Here is a 20,160-nt window from a genome sequence, read left to right as displayed (position 1 = left end):
GGGGAGGGCGGCGGCACCCCCGGCAGCGGGGAGGGACCCCCGGGGGGCGCCGCGGGGCTGTGAGAGCCGCGGGACCCCGCGGGGCTGCGCGGGTCCGACAGCAGCGGCAGCCCTCGCCTCAGGAAGGGCCCTTCCGAATCGGGCCCGATCTCGGTCAGGAGGAACGGTGCCTCCTCTGCCCCTGCACGGGACACAGCTTGCCCCTGGACACAGCTGGTACTGGCTTGGTTAAAAATAATCAACCCCTCAGCATCGGCTGAGTTCGATGGATCGGAGCGAGCTAACTTGACTTAAACACCAGGAAGAAGTTGCCCAGTCTAGACAGCTCCGGGTAAATGTGGTCTCCTCTGTGCAGTGTTTGATCTCGGGCAGCCTCTGCGATGCACAGCGTTACGGCACAGCTGCCCGCCTTCAGAGCGAGCACCAGACGTTGTTCTGGGGCTCAGTCAAGGACTTCCTACTCTGAGTAAGCGAGGCTCGCACCGTTCGCGTACTTCCAAAATCAGTTTGCCTTCAGTATAGAAAAGGTCTGCTGCAGGAGTCTGTAAGCAACTTAATACGTGTTAGAAACACAGGAATGTTGGTAGAGTCCTGGACACAGAAATTAACCCTAAGCCAAGAAGCAAAGTATTTTAGCAATTTTATTTAGAAAAGTTAGGACAGCTGTCTCAAGACCTTGCAGGAATTCTCTCCTGGCCCATGCAGTCAATATTATCCTGCTTAAGCAGGATCACCACTACATTGTACCACGTTTCTGTGCCCGTATTTAGCCATTTTCTGCAGCATCAGTTACCTTTTCTAATCTCTACAACATCTGCCAAACTCTCATTTTTAGACAGGAGAGTAGCGACAACTTGGTTCTCAAAGTGCAGGGCCGAGAAGTGTTTCGCTTATTCTCTCAAACACGAAATTCCTGTCATAACTCGCTAAGACCTCCTTTTGCCGATAGCTCTCCCTCCCCTACCCAGTGAGCTGCTGTTTCACATTCTTGCATTTCTCAAGAAGACACAGCCGGCAGCTGGATCTCAGGGCGCAGGCAGTACCTGCCAGGCAGCATCTGCGCTGTTACCGCTGGCAGCCCTGCCCTGTGACCGTGCTGCTTCCAGCACCAAGCAGTCAGCAGACCTGGAGTTTACACAGTTCTTATCTCATGGCCATTTTGTTCCAAACCCAAACTAAATTAGCAAGTCATAACTCCACCCACCTGAATTTACTCCAAACGCTTCAGACTTTTCTCTTTGTGAATCAACACGTCTCTTTGCCAGCCAGAGAGGAGATTTATCACATTTATCTTCACTTGTAAAAGTCAAGTGTCTTAGCATTTGGAGAATTCAGCTAATGAGAAGTACTCCTAAAGTGAGAAGGGGGAAGCCTGGCGAGACACAGGGTGGTATATAGAGCATATTGCACCTTGAGTAGGGCCTTACTCTGTGTGTATCCTGTTCAGGTACACAGATCTGCTCAGAATTAGGGGAGAGATTCCCCGTTAGTACTGAGAGAACAAGGCCAGTTTTACCCCCTCCCTGTGGCAGGGAGGAACTTCCCCAGCACACACAGTCGGGATTGCAGCGAAACACCAACGTGAGGCATTTGACGAGCACACAGCAAAGCCAGCGCAGGGGTCCACAGCTGGGGACCGAGAGGCCTCGGGGAGCAGGGGGACGAATCCTGCACCCCAGGCTGGGGGGCTGGCACGGGGCTACGGGCAGAGGCACAGCGTGGGTGCCTCCTGCTGCCTCCTCCTCACTCTGCGCTCAGCAGCAAGGAGCTGCTGGCTGGCTCCTCCAGTGACAACTCCGGTATCTTGCCTCTTGGGGTGAGGGTGTCCCCCAGCTTCCCTGACTTGTTCATGGAATGGTTAACTAACTCCAGAGGGCCTGCCGCCCTCTCCAAGCCACACGGCTGGCTTAGAAACCAGCAGCATCAGCACATCCATCGAGTAACTCCCTGGAGTCTTAAGCAAGCCACCAAATTTACTTGGGTGTTGATGCTTCCATTTGTGAGCTAGGTATAACACGAACTCGTTCTGCAAAAGACTGGCAACACTGAAAGATGAAAACTGTTTGTACATCAAGACCAAAGCATATGCAGCACTAAAGGCTGACGAGAAGTACCAACAGTGCAGAGCTGCACTTTAGCCCTGTGGGCTAATATACAACAGCCTAATCTTTCCACTCAGATTTCAGAATACCAACCGCAGATGTTTCGGTATCTTATTTAATGAGGATTTCCACCCATCTCCCTGCACTCCTTCATCTCTTATCCTCCTCTAGATTGGAATCCCTGATAACCCCCTACAAGCAAACGTTGCAAAATGAGCACAGCAAGGGTCACAGGCTCTTTACCAACCCTCCGAAGCTCAGCTACCCGCCTCCGTTCTCCATCTCAGCTGCAAACACCTTCCTCTGCTAGTATTCCAACCATGCCACATGACCTCGCTATAGGCTGTTGCCATCTGACCCCACCAATCTCACCATTCAAGAGACCTGCACTTCTTACACTCATCCTTAAGCCCTGTTCCTAACCCGATCTCCAACTGTTGTGTCCTCACTGACTGGCATCCCTGTCAGTGTTTATTCTCCCTACATCACAGTCAAGTTTCTTCCCTAAGTTCTGCTGCAGTTTGTTAATTGTTCATTTGGATTTATAATTGGACGTGCAGCTGTGCCCAAAACCCACCCAATCCTGAAAGGCCCCTGATGCACGTCTACAAAGACAAGTGGATGGGGCTGCTGCCCTGTGTTCCCTGTGACCGCTGCCATCAGCCTCTTGTACTGGGACATCTCAGAGTCATAACATCATCCTCTGACCATCTCATTTGTTCCCATTCTTCCTCTGTGCTGGCTTCCCCTATCAGTGTTGCCACTTCTAAGTTGCTTTTATCTCTGAGGCAATGGATTTAATCTTACATGGAGCTGCTGAACACCTTCAGGCACCATTAAAAACTAAATCATGAATACAATATGTGTTTGCTTGTTTCCTCTTTCACAATTCCCAGTGCCTTCTCCAGTTACCATTCTGCAGCCTTGGACCCTTCCTTCACGCCACCAGCACTGCCCAGCACTGCCTTTTGTTGTTCGCCGCACGACATTCAAATACACGTAAATGCCTCCATCTGCCCCAGCTGTAACTGGGTCCCCTCATTCCAGGAGCAGACACTCGAAACCCTCACCAATGGCATACCAATGAGTAGTCTGATACAGACCCTGATCCTGCAGGATCAACACTTCGGTATTTCTGACCACAACAGACCAACCTGGTTTTGTTGTTTGCACCATACCCAGTTCTGGGGCAGAAAAACAGCTGTATCCGAATTCCACACGAAGTCACTGCCCCCTGCAGAGGTAGGAGAGCTAACCGTCTGCCTGCTTCACCCTGCCTCCGTGCCCCGTGTCCCCTGGCTTCTCCCACTTCAAGCACTAGCTAAGGATGCAAGCTGCATACACAATGGAGACCAAGCTTACTCCAGCTTCCTGAGAGGAGATCTATCTTTTGCTTATTCACTTGAGACACATGGAAATCAGATTTAGAAGGCATTTCCCAACCTTTCATTTAATTATCCCTCTAGTTCTCATTTGCCCCAGCTGGAGAAATCCAACAGAAACAGAAGTGAATCAGTGAGAAAAGGCGCACTGAAATGGAGCTTTGTCAGAAGTGAGGCGAAACAAAAATATCTACAGCATCTCTGCTTCACGGTCTGAAATACACTGACTTTATTATCAAATGCAGAGCTTTTATGAAATAGTTCCTTTATAAAATAATGTATGCACATTTACGATGTTATTGTAGTAACACTTGCTCGCAGCTTCTGAGAAAATGAGTATGCTTAGCACTAAAATTATATACAGCTGACAAGCTACCAGCAAGTGTGTTTCTGTACATGAGTGCAGTGGGAGGAGAATATCTCGCATGCTAGTTTGTCCTACGTACCTTTATTAAAGTATGTCCATATGAGAGATGCTTTACCAGGGTAATAACACCAACACACGAGGGTCCCAAGCATAAACCTAGCTTTTGCTGGTAAAGGCAAGCTCCTGCCAGTGCAGCTTATTTTAGTAGCCCAGCCAGCAGGAACTAAAATGTTGCTGGGATAAACATCACTAACTGGAGTCGTCAGCTGCAATGGCTATATTGCTCTGAAATCACATCTAACATAGCTGGTAAATTAACTGCAATATAAGACAGTACTTCTACTACTGTTGTGGTGTTTGTGGAGGCTGGAAAAAAAAAAAAGAACTAAAATAAGGAACTATTTTCTGGGATTCATTGCACAGACTCCGCTATCTGCTGCACAGGTGTAATGCAGCAAAATTTCGTCTGAAGTTATCTCAAAATCAGTATTTACCACTTGGCAGCTGAAGTCAAACATACAAGTAATCAGCAAAGCCAGAAATCAACTGAATTTTTGTTCTTAAAAGCAAGGTGGAAGAAAAGCAGCAGCCAACATTGCATAGAAGTAAAGATCACAATCTGGGGGGGAAACTATAGTGGAGGACTAAGTTATTTTATGAAGTTTCTAAATTGTATTGCCAACAGAATTTCTAAAACTGAGACAGAATTATTTCTGGATATGTTGAGTCCTGCCTCAGTTTTTCTGAATACAAGCTGTTAATTTCATCAAAGACTTCAGGATTTTGTCCTTTATTTGTGTACCTATACATGCAAAATTTAGTTCCATGAAGACTTCACTGATTGTAAGGTTTGTGTTCACAACTCATAGTTTTGAGGACCACAGGAACTGACATATAACACAGTTTGCTATCGCTGGTGTTGTAAGCTAAGAGCTGATTACCCTCCCCTGACCATTTGCTTGCACTGGGTGGATTTCCTAGCCATGATTGTATTGATTCCCAGCTTGATTTCCAGCGCATTGTACAACAGGATATTCCAGAGTGCTTTCCTCTCCTCACCACTCAGCACTACTCTTCCTGTACATTTCTTGAACACCGTTCCCAGAGGAAATCCTGTGAGATGCGGGTCCAGATTCCCAGACTGCATCAACACAGAGATAGCCTCTATGAGGTGATGCACTGCTGAAGTACAAGCAAGGATGACCTACAGTTGTGCCTGCCAAGCGCTGCTGCGAGGATGCAGGTTGGGTAAACAAGCAAAGTGACATAAAATGATTAAGCAGACCTCTATCCTTGATGTGTTTTCAACACTACATACCAGTGCACCAAACACATCAGGAAGCAGAACAGAAAGCAATGAGACTGCAGTTGAAGGAATGAAAAAAGAAACAAATGAAAAAAGAACAAACAAATGAACAAACAAACAAATTAAAAGAAACAAAAAATAAACAAGCAGACAAACAAACAAACAAAAACACCAGAAACCAACCTAAATCACCCACATCTGAACAGAAATTTCTGTTTCCAGCAATGGCAAGCGAACCACCCGCTGGCCACAGCACTGGTGTTCGGTTAGGTGGGCTTCCCTGCAAGCAGCTTTTGGCTGCTCCCCAGTGACGAGGGATCATTACAGTGTGGGCTGGCGTAGCACTGGGTCCTTAACTTACCGGGTCCCTCAGCACTGCTCCAGTCTTTTTGGCAACAAGTAACGTCAGCTAGCAGTGGTAGTTAGCCACTAGATACGGCACGTCTGACGCCTCAGATTTTTTGCAGACAAATTTCTCATTCCACAGATTTTGCACAGCCATGAGAATAAAACGGGCCTGGACAGCCAAAGCAGTAGCAAGTAATGCTGGGGATTCTGTTTCTTTAAATCCCCAGCCCTGTAGACACGGATAGTTATGGTTACTGCTAAGGTTCAGGTGGTCCCAGCGCAGTGTAGCACTTCCACAAGCATTTCAAGGACCAGAGACAAAGAATGCAATGGCCGTAACAACGTTTTGAAGCATGTTAGAGGAGAAAAGTAGTTTTTATTGTTTGTGCGCTTGTGTAGGGTTTCACTTATTCCACTTATCATCAGTCCAATAATTTCAGTGATTTTTTCCATAAAGGAAAAAGAAATACAACAGAAAAACAGAACAGTGTCAAACCAAACATCACATATAACCCCCAAAGCAGAGGCTGTCGCCGAGGAAGGCCCTGAAGGCTACAGGGCCAGTACCGGGCAGCAGACGGGGGTTTGGGCAGAGCACAAAAGCCAGCCCAGCCGTGACAGGGGACGGGCTGTCCTGCGACCGGGCAGCCAACCACCACGCTGCCATCTCGCTGTGCCGCTGAGCAGAAGGCCTGTGTAATGATAACCGCAAAACTCATTTAAGCTCTGAAAAGGTGACTAATGAGCTCATTCATGCTGCTTATAAATTATTCACTACAACACTGACCCCGCTTAAGACAAACAGCAGAGTAAACTTTAAACACTGGGATGTGGAGCCTGCTGTGCTGCCGGCTTCGGCCTGCGCAGCCTCACACCGGTGCCTCGCTACAGTGTCCGGGCCTCTCCTCTCTCTCGCTGCCCTCAGGAAAGAGGCACCAGCTGCAGCAGATACGTGTTTATTTCTCTGCTGCCCGATCTTCTTCATTAGTAGTTACAGGTGATCATGAAGTGCTATAAATAGCTTTAAATTATACTCTTCAGAAATTAAAGTCTGGCCTCAAAAGGAAGGCCAGGTCTAACGAAATAGGAGCACGACAGCAAGCCATCTCCAGAGCCTGTTGATACTCCTGTAAACATTCAGGATTTGTGCTAAAATAAAAACTTCAAAAACGCGTTTTCTTTTTTTTCTTTTAGGTGCTGGACATGCCTCTGATATGTTTAGAAACATTGCATTTCTAAGAATACTTCTGTTATCCTGTTTAGCATGAAGCAGGAGACGGGCCACAGTTCAACGTCCCCGGTGCGAGCGGTGTGTTTGCTGCTGCTCGCAGCGCTGCAACAGGCACCAGCTCTCTTCACGTGGTGCTCTTCTCTGCGAGATAAATTGCTCACAGTATCTACGAGTACCAGCTTAGTATCTTGCGACGTGTTCAACTAGCAACTACAAAGTGACATTAAAGGCACTGTCTTTATACACAACACGTGTCTCATCTTCAGTGGAAAAAAACGTTACTCGCACCTCTGGTTACACAACCCAATTCCAAAGGTCAAAAACGACTAGATAAAAGGGAAAGCCGGGAGTCACATAGCTGTGTAAGGTATATGGCAAGGTAATCTGTAAAGGGTGGGAGACACGAAGCAACATCATGGCAATACTAAATGTGAAAAAAAGGGAGCTGGCAAGGAAAGTTCACAAATGAAATAACCATTGCAATTTTAATGATCACTCTTTCAAACTGGAAATGTTACAACTCAGCAGAGTGAGAACTTGTGTACTGCTTAAAGCAAAGGGCTTTACAACCTACCGACAACTGCATTGTTAGTCTTCATTTATTTACGTCCATGATTCTGAATTTAGAAGAGATGTGCTGAATCCCTGCTGCCCTGCTAGTACTGCTGTTTAAAATGATGATTAAAAGAAAACAACCCAACAACCTAAACCCCCCAACAAACACTAAGAGAGCACTGAGCAGCCTACACCACATAGCATGCAAGTCTTAACTTATCAGCAGCTCTCCACCTGACAAGATTCCTGAGCCTCTCATAGCTGAAGGGTGTTGGCAAAGGGCTGCTTTGAAACCCTGTCACATGCCGGACCCCACCAACCTGTCTGGCAAGTGGAGTTCACCTCCCAGTTCAGTGGTGGGAAATGGAGGCACCTCCTGCACCCGCCTCCCTGCTCCTCATTTCCCTAACAACACCCAGCAGTGATGTCAGTTTTGCCCCAAGACACGATCCGGTCCAAATAAAAACAACCTACAGCTGGCTGCAAAATCAGAGGAATACCGAATCTGGGGGAGGAAGAGCAAACAAACTGACAGTACAACTTTTAACTTTGTGGAACAAAGCCAACACTTAGCTATGACTGAAAATTAATCTCTCGACTGGCTGATGCCACTCATCTGGTTGAGGGTGCCTCTTCAGTGGTCAACGCCACTCATCTGCTTGAGGGTGCTGTGGACGGCTTTGGCCTGAGAAGTCACCTGCGGGCCTTGTGACGCTCTTCTCAGTAAATTCACGTGAGACTGCCATGCCATGGGTACAACAGACAGTGAGCACCAACCAGCCAGGTAATCCACACCACCACCGGGAGCCAGCTGGTGTCGCTGAGGTGAAGGCGGCTGGATCACGCTGCACCCTGTGGGCAAGCCCAGCCCAACCCAACATGTGCAGCTGTTATCTCTACTGGAAAACTGCTCCTGCAGCTCCTCAGCTCTCCAAAGCACATAATCTCATGGCTCTCAAGACCCTAGTGTGTGCTTATCTGTCAGGAAGGTTGGGTTCCTCTGTGCTTTGGTTGTATTGTTAAAACAAAGTATATACCCTTATCAGAAATCGGTAAGTTCAGACACTCACAAAGCAAAAAAACTCACATATTAAACTCAAAGGAAAAGTTATGTCCCATTTGAATTGCATAACGCTCACCTCCTTGTATAAGAAATTGGCCTCTACTCATCCATTACCACATGCCAGTTCCAACCCAAAGACAGCATTTATACACTCCCCAAGCTACAGGATAATTAGAGGGAAAGCACAACTTTGCACAGTGAGAAAGTCCTTAACCATTGTCCAGATGAGGCTGGCAATTACCTGTATTATCCTTACTTTCACTTATTTCTGGTTATCATCATCACTACTGCAATAGTGGAGAATGCAAAACAAATGCTCTGGAACAAACACTGACATCAGTGACACACTGCTTGCTCTTCTGCCACCACACCAGGACTTGCTCTCTCCCTGTACATAGCCACATAGGTGGGCTGAAGCCCCTTTCAGGTACCCAGTGATCTGTGGTTCTTGTGCTCTGCTTCACTGCATCCTTGGATTTATGCCAGCCCTAACTAGATCAGCATCCAACCCTCTACCTTTATTTCTCCCTTTCCGTCCCTGTCACATAACTCCACTGAGCCTTTAGCACCAGAGTTTAGAGGCTGCTCAGCCCAAAGTTCCTCTCGCCCACGTCCTGGTTCCTGTCCCATCCTGAGGAAGAGCAGGGCAATGCACAGCGACACACTGCAGTGTACTCCCGTACGTCCAGGAACCTGTTGCTCAGGAGCTTCTGCAACTAAAGATGTTAGTACATGCTGTGTTATGCTATAAACCCAAAGATATATATATATATTTTTCTATCAATTTGTCTAAAACAGGTTCATGTGAGCTTCAGCATCAACAAAACCTTGTAACAAGGAGTTCTATGTTTTAATTATTGACTGTGGAGAAAGTTCTTCCTTTGCTTTAAACCTGCCATCTGACAGCTTTAGTTGAAGACCCCTATTCCTTGTGGTAAGTGAACAGTAAGGAATTACCGTGCAGCCAGAACACACAGCTCGTGTCTATGGAGACTCCCCTTGATTTTATAGATGCTTCTTACTGCTCAGACTGCTACTAATACACTTACTCCTACATTTTTCAAAGTAACTGAAGTTACACGTAAACAATAAAACACAACATATAAACATACCCATCACTGACCATCTAAACATACCGCCATGATTACCAATATTGTGTCTACCTAGATGTGAGAAAAGGGTGCTCTGTTTCTGTGAAACAGCCCTAACAACATGCTTTCCCTTGTAGTCACATCTTACTTCAGACTCTCACTTGAAGCACTTGGAGCTTTTCCAAGCACTTAATATGTCCATACAAAATGTGGAAGCAGATCGTTCCAGCTGACAATATCTTTATCCACGGAGAGAACAGCAGCTGGGAGCCTCATCTAGGCTCAGGATGTACTGAATCAGGCCCCGTGCAGGTGCAGACCTTTAAAAAAGCTGCAGCTTCAGAGTTCCTCAGTGGGGTGCTCCAGTGCAGGTTGCAGCCTCCTGGCTTACACCTGGAGTCTGCAAGTGAAAATGTTCTGAGGGATAAGGAAGGGTCACAGAGCCTGTAGGGAAGGCTATGGGGAAGGGACAGAGACGTGGTTTCACGGAGTGGCATGAGTTAGGTCAAGTCTGGGGTGGTGAAAGCAGGAAGGGATGTCTTTGGGACATCTTATGCTCGTGTTTCAGCTCTGGCTCCATGTGAAAAGGACAATCCCCCCTTCAACAACCTTACACATGACGACTTGTATTTGGGTCGATACTTCAATAATAAGTGATAAATAACAGTGAACGTACATCCAGAAAGTCCTTCATTTCCACTCAGTGTCCCAAATTCTTCACCTGCACGTCCAGCTCCTCTGGAGCACTTCCTAACAGCCACAGCCGGTGCGGGCCAGGAGGGCTCTCCATTTTGAGGCAAAAACCAGCGGTGTTTTGTGGATCAGCTGGCAGGATGTTTCTGAAAGCAGCTCAGTTCAGTCAACAATCTCCCCCTGGAGTCCAAGTACATCACCTCAAAAATATGTCTCAGCTCTTCTGGCACAGAGCCTGGGAACCCAAATTTGTTTCTGATCCAGGTTGTCCAGCTGGCAGTGTAACAAATTGCTGTCCTGCCATCAGGATGGATAAATTCATTTTTCACTCATTATGTTATTCCAAAATAGAGCAGGAGCTTTATTTAAAACAAGAAAGCAATACACTGTGCTCCAGGAAATTAATAGCGCAAAAAAATAGCTCTTTTGCTTTATAAACCACATGGAAAAGAGCTTGAGTTAGAACAATGTAAGTTAATATCCCAAGAAGTTTGACAAAAAAAAAAAAACAACACACTCCGATTGCAAATTCTGTTGCTCCCAGTGTTGTGGCTAAGCCTAACGTTACCATGTGAGGCAGCCCAGCTTTCCCTGCAGATCACTGATCCTTTGCGCTGTAGTCCCCAGAATGGCTTCAGGCAAAATGGTGTAGATCCGTATCAGCTGCGAGATGTGTAACCTATGGACACGTTCCTGCACGTGCACAGGACCGGCGAAGCACGCTGCAGTCAGCTACACCTCTGGTGTTCAGATCCCACCTTCCTCAGGTGGGAGGCACCGTGCTGTTATCCAGCCTGGGGGCAGCCCCGCAGCTCCACAGCGACAGGTACCTGCAGGGAACATCGTGGGCACGGACCCTGCTTACCCAACAGGCTGCAAGGACTGCTGTCAGCAGCTAGTCGCAGCGATAGAAGAAGTCCCCTTACAGTCCCCTTACACCAAGGCGTTACTTAACAGATACACTAATGGGCACTGTGGCCACAGGCAGGCCGTTCAGAAGCTCCCACGGAGACCCTGGTCACCCCAATCACTCCCACTGGACTCTCCCCTGCCATGATGGGGAAGGACTTCCTACATAAGCTGCTCACGCTGACTTGCAGACCTTTCGTGTACAGGAGCCGTCTGTCCTGGTGCTGCCTCTCATACCCCTCAACCGTTTTCATGGAAAAGTGATTTACCCTGAGCTTTTATTACTGACTTGGTTATTTTTCCTATTAACCTAAATCAATATACTCATCCAGTAAACATCCCAAAACTCAGGTCAATATAGAGAATTCATAAGGTATTGCAGATTTATAGATATTTACAGCTTTGATTAGAGATCCTTAGATGGATGGTGCAATGGAGGCACAGCCAACAGATTAGATTTCAAGTACTGATGGTAACTTGTAAGAAAAGCATTGGAAAGATTTAAGAGCCCAAGCCTCAGTGACTTTTAATTGACTTTCAGTGAAGTTAGTATTGACAAAGCCTCCAGGTACTTTCAGAAGCATCATCTCAAAGACGACGCTGCGCGCCTGTGAGCAGGGAGGGCAGCTACAGCAGGGGATTCGTCTCACCGGGGTCCTGACTGAAGGCTACCCTTGCTCCATTGCATCTCTTCCCTGGTTACCTTCTTTCAGCACGTTAGCAGCAGAGGGAAGGGACAGGTCTGCTTTCCCCCAGCACACTCCCCCAGCCCTCTCCATGCACATTTCACTTCCAGAGGAATGAAAGCCACCGAAAGGCCCCGGACATTGCAGCGGTGGCACAGAGCAGCCAGGGGCACAGCGCTCTCTAAAAAAGCAAAGTAGCATATCCCTGTTACTGAGTTCTGAAAGTGGATCAGAAATCCTACATATGGAGAGATTTCTGTATTTAGCTCCAATTAACTTGACTTCAGTGCAGATATGCTGGAGCCAAAAATAGATCCTCGACTGTTTGACTCCCAGTTTCTGTTCTAGCCACTACACGGTGCTTTGACAATGATGGGTACTTTACATAAATGTTGGTTTCTCTTGGTATTACATATTTTCTGTTGCCCTTTCAAATGCACTCCACTTCAAGTGGGCTGTCACGTATGCGTATTCCCTGAATCAAAGAGTTCGGTTTGACGCTCAGCAGAACTATTCACACTACAGCCCTTGTGATACACCAGCTAATTACTAGGAATTACATATATATCTTTTATCAGAATACATCCATCGGAGTTCACTCCCCTGCTGACTGCTGCCAGCTGAGCATAGCACCAGGTATAGACTCGGCAAATCCAGAAACAATTGCATCAGAGCATAGAAATAGGAACAGGGCTTCAGAGAGACGCAAGTCCAGGGCAAACATCCACACCAAACATCCCAGTATTGCTACCACCAGGTCTCACCATTAAGTGTGTCAATTTAAAGGTTTTAGAAGAAAAAAATAAAAAAAGAATGATCTTATGTGGATTCCAGCCTGAGGGCCCAGCAAGGCCTTTCCGAATTGGCATCAAATCCTACACTGGTTATTCTTGGAACGGTTTTATTTACATTATTGCAGTTCTGGGTAAGGATTGCAAGATACAGCTCTGAGATCAGACCTCTAATCCTGCCTCTCTGTTTACTGCATTGATTGTGCTCTTGTAGACTCTGATCTCACCACTCCTGCGCAGTGCGGGCTCCCCTCCGTCAGCGGGCAAAAGAAGAATTACGGGACGGGGAATTAAATTGGGATTCAACTGAAAAGCTGAGGCAGAGCAGAGAATGATGAAAACACATCATCTGCCATGAGCAGTCTTTGCCACGGTTAAATTTAGAATGTAGGCTCCTCAAGCAGAGAGATGATCCTCTCTCCCTGTGGGGCACCAGCCACACGGTGCTACATAAATATTAAAATAATAATTGATGATTAATTAATAATGGCTTCCTTGTTCTCATGACCACCTCACAGCTTCCATAAGAAATATTAATTTCCTTTCTTCTAGATGCAGATACAAACAATCATTCAGAAACTTATCTCCCTGGAGTAAATTCCCTGTCTCATTCCCTTTCACTGAAATATTATTTTCCACAGCTTCGGACATGACATTCTGCACCACTCACAAGCACTCTGCCTAAGAAATAAACACTAATTAAAAAAGCCTCACAAACCACAATAACCAAAATAAACATCACAAAGGCAAAGTTGAGCTACAGGGAAAGAAAGAAAAAAAAAGTGAATCTATTCATTCTCTCTCGCTCTACAGCCACATCCTCTACAAAGACAAAAGTCTGTCGGTAAAAGCATTTCAGATGCTTTAAGAAGTATCTAGGGATACCTGTAGTCCTTTGGTGACTGTAGAGATGGACATCGGACTCTGATCTTACAGCTTCCATGTACCCGTGTATTGTTCTTGCTTTTGATCTGCACTAAATCGAGTTTCTGTAGAAATTCAGCAGCCATCCATTCCCGTTGCTCACCCTTTTGCACTGCCCATCTCTTCCTATGCTGAGGCATCTCCCAGCTTCTCTTCTGCCACCAGCAAGCCATCTATTGAGCCATCACAAAACCTTCTAGAAAACCTTCTAGCTAGCAAGCCCTCTTGTAACCTACCCACTTAAAAAAAAAAAAAAAAAAAAAGCAAAATGCAAAATAAACCTTTGTTCCCCATCTCCCAGCATTCACCCCTCAAGCTCCCAAGCTGGTTTCTGCAGCCTGATTTCACTTCCCTCCAACTTAGCCTGCTTCCTGGATGTCACATCCTACCAAAATCTTGCTTTGCCTCCTCTTCTCAAAGCTTCCTCTTCCTCCTCATCCTTTTTTTTTGACTTTTCTTTTTGGTTCTCTCCCCCAAAACAAACAGCCTTAGACTTTTCCAGCTGCTAAGCACTGCAGGTGCCAGCTACCTAGAAATCACAGACCTTCCTAAGGATTAAAATCCAATTTGGCTTTCAAGATAACTATTAAGATAGTTGAGCTTTTTAAATAAAATTCTGTTTCCTTGTGGAAAAAATTAACATCATGCAGGACATCAACATTTGTCTAGGAAATTTCTTCGTGGTATTTTTACTGATAATGAATGCCATCTCTTAATAATCCCCCAGCTCCTCTTTAGAGACAATTATTATAAAAACAGATCTTCCTAATGAAGATAGAGTTACCGAGTCCAGAAGTTTTAAATCACTAATCAGGATGGCTGTGAGACTCCATGCAGCAATTAGTTCTAAAACCAGCTCAGATGAAGTTGGATCGCTTTACGAAAGGGATGCTACCGCACGGTGATTGTGTGCCTACATCCGTGCAGCCCTCATTTCCTTGGTCCTGATTAAGTCACATGCAGTGTGTGCATTGACATGCGTGTGTCATGTAGGCACAAAAAGACTAACAACACATTAAAACCTTGTCGGAGAAATTCAGACAGCCGGAGCCCCACGTGCACTGGCATACTGCAAGAAACGCCACAAGGAACAAGTGGGGGCATGCACGGGCAGTGAGATACATGGGAAAAAAACGTGTTCTGCACCAAAAAAAAACTTTGTGGCTGTAAATATGAGAGTTGCTGGCCTTCACCTGGTTCTCCTGTACGTGCAGAATGACAGCCTGGGTGTGAGGAGCTCCCTCCGTAGCGGTGTCACCCCATGAAATGACTTCTGCACATCTTGGAAGCGCGCAGCGGAAGGCCAGTACCTTCCTCCAGGAATCTCATCGCACCATGACAGACAACGTTCACCACAATGCTAGAAACAGGTTATAAGAATTTGGAAGAGCAATTATAAACTCCTGAGCTGGGCAAATGAGCGAGGCCACAGTCCCACACCTGACACCCTGCAGCTCCCACAGCCCTTGGTTCAGGCCGAGGGCTGCTGCCTGTTTGTTTAGAGGACAGGGCTCTAAACAAACGAGTGCCATTAAAGCACGGATAATGCCTCTGAACATATGCATTGTTCATGTATTTAACAAGCACAGTTTAGCTTTAATTATTTATGATAACACTTCAGAAGAAACTAGTAAACACAGCGCAGTATATTCTACAAAAGCAGTAAAGCCTTTGCTGTGGGAGACTGCTCGGTGGCTTCGTAAATGCTTCGTCAAATTAGGAAATGGAGGTTGTAATTGACTGAAAATCCTCTCACCTCAGCTACCTGAAAAGGAGCTGAGGAGGAACAGATGAACAGAGGCCATGGTCCACCCAAGGCAGGCGGTGTAGGATCACACTGTCCCCCAAAAGCCCTGCAGCACCCCAACAGCCTCCTGAGGTCCCGGCAGAGGCAGCAATTCCTTACCATGGCTGGGAGGAGCTGCTGGGGAGCACAGAAGAAGGAAAGGGGCCCATAAAAGAAAAAAGAGAGAGAGAAGTCATGGGAAGAGGGACAGGAGCACAAACAGGGTATTGTTGCATCTCTGCCACCGTCCCTACAGCCCTCTGGCTGCAGCAGCACCAAGCACTTGCTTCTGCTGCTCTGAACTTCGGTTATCCAGCAAAAAAAACAAGACCTTCATTAGAAGAGAACACAAGTTAGTTCGTACCACAGGAGAGATCTGAGTCATGCCACTAAGCTAATAATAATCTCAGCACTTCTTTTCAATAAGGCCACCACTCCAGCACACCTCTTGCTATTAATGGGTTCTTTCCATTAACCTATGGCTGCAGCACTTGTGCTTCTTCACTTGGCTACGGGGGGCTGGCAATGCCGACAGCCCTTCTGCAGCTGCGGTCTGGCCAGGAGGCACTGGCAGAGGAGGGCAGGGGGCTACAGCTGCTGCTGCAACGTGATGCACCTCTCCGGGCTTCCACCATCCTCCCAAATGCAGCTCTCTGGAAAGGAAACAGAGCTTTCCTGGCTATCCCCCTCCTGGTTACCAAAGCCCTTTTCCCAGCACGTGTGGCTCACGGTCACTGCGTTCACTGATCACTTGAAATTTCAGTGGAAAATGCCAACCACTCCAGCAGAAGGGCTGTGCCAACGCTGAGGGCCAATTCCCATTGCCCAGCCGCCTGTTACGTCCATCGGGTATGCTGCAATCTCTTAGTCTGGGTTAGTGCATCCAAGGGGGGGAAACAGAATGGTTTGGGGCTGGTGATATTCCAAAGCTCTGATCTGTACCTTCTTGAGACAACGGCAGTGTGTAAATAATCTGTGTTGTCTGCCGAAATCCAAAAATATCTGCTAATAAAGATCGCCACCCCGAGCACTGCCAGGCAGTTTCAGGACACTCGTCCTGTGTGTGTGCTAAGCCACTGTGCACAGATCTTTGGTGAGCAGAACAGCCTGTGGGCAGGAGCTGCCACCTTCCTGCAAACTGCCCTGCCCCACAGACAGACAGAGGGACCGTGCAAACCCCTCACCGACGGCCACGTGCGAACGCAGTGATGTCCGAGTCTCATGCCAATTTGGGATTGTTATTCACCAGGGAAACCTGAAACTAAGTTTAGCTCTTATCTGGAATCAATTCTTTTGCCCTCACTCTATAAAAGTCAGGCCTCTTCCCTAATGAAAAAGGTGATATTCACTCCGGCTTTGCCTTTTCTGTGTTTCGACTTAAGATATCACTGGCTGTGTTTAATAGTTTCGCTCCTGCAGAGCAACCTTCTGAAAAGGTCAAAACAAAACACTAGGAGCCAAATTCATCGCTGGTACAACTCCATTGACTTCAGCAGCATTACACCTGGGATAGATTCAGCCATAACTGCTTCCATTAAGGTAAGTGGAAAAGAAGTGTACTTGCTGTCTTAACTTTACTTTTCAATTGATCTGTTCTGTTCTACTCTGTATGTCTCGTTGCAATCAATAGGAATATATCTATTAGAGAAAGTTACAGCAGAAAACATCTAAATAGCTTTTAAAAAAACCCTTGGCTTCTCAGTTTATAATGAATGTCAGGGAGATGAGAAGGCAGCAGACATTCAGTGAGCACTGAAGTGCTTTATCTTTTAAAAGTGGACAGCTGTAAGAAGCTACCGTAAATATTTTTCTGTATAAGCTACATCATAGCAAACAGAGATCTTTCTTACAGATCTGGTCTTGATAGGAGATGTGAGCTGCCATTCCTGAGCAACAATGGCAAATATAGCTCAGGTATTACAGGAACAGACGCTGCGAACACCTAAAATGGAGTAGGTTGGGGAAAACAAACTTCTCTGGGATTGCAGTCATGTTCATAGTGTTCTGCTCTGCACCACAGCAGCCATGCCAACAGACCCCTTCTCCAAGGCAGAGGCAAGATTGTGGCAATCTTACTGGTATTTCAAGTGCTTATTTTCTTTTCTGACCTTGTAACACTTCTTGCTTCAGATCTTCTCTGTCTGCCATCAAGGCACCCTGCCACCACACCAGTGTCCATTTCTCTGGCTGGAACACCACCCAAAGCACCACTAACTGAGCAATACTTAACAAGTGATCTCAGAAGAATACCGCAGATCAATCTTCTGGATCAGCTTTAGTCACTGAGGATGTCTGTCATGAACTGAGATGATGCTACCAGACCAGCCAGCTCCCAGAACTGCAGTCATGTGGCTCTTGTCATTTTTTCTGTTTACTGCCAGAAGGGCTCGCCTGTTGCTGGAATGCGACCACGCTCACCTACAGCCACAGCACTCTTGTTCAAACACGGCTGCAATAAAGCCAGGCACTGCTTGAGGTGCTCTATGTGCCCAGAGGATCAGGCACCACAGTACGTCCATGTCCTACCTCTTCCACAGCATCAGGGCTGCAGTACCCTCTGTCCCTCCCTGGCAGTCACGCCTCCTCGTAGGCTCCGTGATGAAACCCAGCAGGATTACACCAGCTCTGACAATTACACGGACCCCTCGCCATTGATCTCACACCAGCTCAGTCGGCTCCAGTGACCAGGTCTCAGGTGCTAATGGCCACCACCGAAAGGCTGCTCTTAATGCACAATCAGTCAAGGGAGAAGCAATCATTTGACAGGATGCTGCTGTATTGATTCCGTTTGCATCGCTGAAACGCTGCACCATAAGGGATGAGGTGTTCACGGCCAGCGTGCTACACTGGCCCTGTAAAACGCTGTGAAGATGTAAATCACGAGGATAGGAAGATTTGGAAAAGGCCTTTTTCTGCTCTTCATCTTTGCTTGCTCTTCATTTAAACTGAGTATCATTCACTTTATCTCACGTGCTCTGAGTAGCTACGCAGCTGAGAGTACCTCGATTTTCCCACCACAATCAACAAAGCCTTCTTCCCTTCATCTCCCCACTCCTCTCACTGCTTTGTGGCCACTTCAGTGTCAAACCTGCTCGTCCCTGCAATACGCCAATGCTCCTCACGTAATTTGCAGCCTACTCAGAGAGCGCCTCCTTGAAAATAATGTTAATCAGCATAATTTCTCCTCTTCCTTTAAGGAGCTCTTGATTGGGTGCTTTCAATCAGCTGTTGGCCAGAGTTACCTCAGGATTTCTGAGGTTCCCATGGTGAAACGGGACAACGCCACTGAGCAGGCTGGGAGCATGCTTGATGCATCACGCTGATCTCAAGGAGGGCCTATGAAACTCTCATTTGTCAGGTTTCATTACATTCGATAATGACTGGAATTTTCCTGAAGCGTGTTGCTCACTAGAAAATTATCTCCCAGAGTTTTGCTCCCCACTTTGTCTAACGCTGCCTTCAGAACAACCGAGGGCATCTACTTCTCCCCTGCCACTGCTCAGAGGAGGCCCGCGAAAGAGGGGTTAAGAGTTCACTGCCAAATGTATTTATCTCAAAAGCAAGTATAATTCTTTTGCAAACAGCTAAGTGTCAGTGCAAAGCCGAGCTGATTCAGGGTAATAAAAGCACTTCTGTAAAGCTTTTAGGTGACACTATATCCCTTGCAAGCTTTCTCCATCCTTGCTTCTACTTTATCATCCAATGCCATCATTACCTTGACCAATCTGCACATTATTTCCTTTCCAAATGGATCGATTTCAAAACGGCTCATCTGCTAATGCTCAGCACAGGTTTGGGCGATTCTCCTATTGTTTCAATTATTTCTTTGAGGAAAATTCGATCCCGTTAAGCAAACAAAGCTTTTATCTTGGCTAAAGACGGCCAAGCTACGGTCACTGCTGACCAACCGAGAGCTTCTTCTGAAACCCTGCCAGCAGCTGCAGCACCCTCGGGTGGCACATGTGTACTGGTTCAGTTCATGACACCTCACAGACAACATCAGCCATACCCTGCACATTAAATAGGTGAGCTACTCACACAGCTGAGTGCTGAATGTTTCTGAAGGAAGATGTGCAACCTCAGTAAATGACACAGTGATCCCCCTGGCAAAGGGAGGGCTTCCCAAAGACACTAGGGAGCAAAGGGAACAGTACATGTGGCTTCAACCCAATTTCCAGGGCCTCTTGTTTATGCAGTTAATTCCAACTGATCTGAAAGGCAGAACCACAGGAATCAACATTTGAACACGAGCCTGCTGTACTTTCTCTGATGCCTTCAGAGATTTGGCCTGGCAGTCCATAAGTAACACAGTGTGCAGATCAGAAAGCCCCAGGCAAAAAGAGAGTGGTCACAAAGGAACAAATAGAGCAAAACAAACCATCTTCCAGCTGCAGCTTGCGGAGCAGGTCTGCTGTCCCCTTCCACCTCCTCGCTCTGAGATAACAGGGCCCATTTAAGCAAGCAGGGACCACAGAGCAGCTCCGTCCACGACAGTTTGAAGCACTACACAAAGAATGAGCGCAAAGTGATTTGATTATGAATGTCCACCATTCAATTTTAAACACTACCACCATCTCCCAGGATCATTTTGGGTAAAGTGTTGCCAGCCACACTACAGGAGGGTGTTTACCAGGGTCTGCCTTTCATACAGTCTAATGCAATGTCATCAGAAGAACATCACCTTGGCCAGACTCTCACCTGCAGATACATCCCACTGGCATTTATATAATTTTTCTAACCTCATTCTGATTTTCATGAACAGCCCATGAGAACGGTTTGTAAGCATGAGACCAGAGAGTTACTTTTCATTACTGCCTTTAAAACATCACTCTGGTCTCCACAAACCATCCTGTCACCACCACCGAGCGCCCAGCAGCAGCTGCAGCTTTCTTACACTGGGAGGTTAGCTCTGGTCTGCAACAAACT

The 20,160-nt window shown here is 46.8% G+C and overlaps 1 protein-coding gene across 6 annotated transcripts in view; it reads right to left on the bottom strand.

The window, feature by feature from the left end:
- The window catches only part of FOXN3 (forkhead box N3), a 196,209-nt gene that overhangs the window by 130,561 nt on the left and 45,488 nt on the right, over positions 1–20,160 (bottom strand). The window lies entirely within an intron of this gene.

The sequence above is a fragment of the Anas acuta genome, chromosome 5 (genome assembly GCF_963932015.1).
Source record: "Anas acuta chromosome 5, bAnaAcu1.1, whole genome shotgun sequence".
In the NCBI taxonomy this organism is placed as follows: domain Eukaryota; kingdom Metazoa; phylum Chordata; class Aves; order Anseriformes; family Anatidae; genus Anas; species Anas acuta.
Note: the sequence above shows the minus strand (reverse complement) of the source record. Positions and strands in the feature narration are given on the sequence as shown.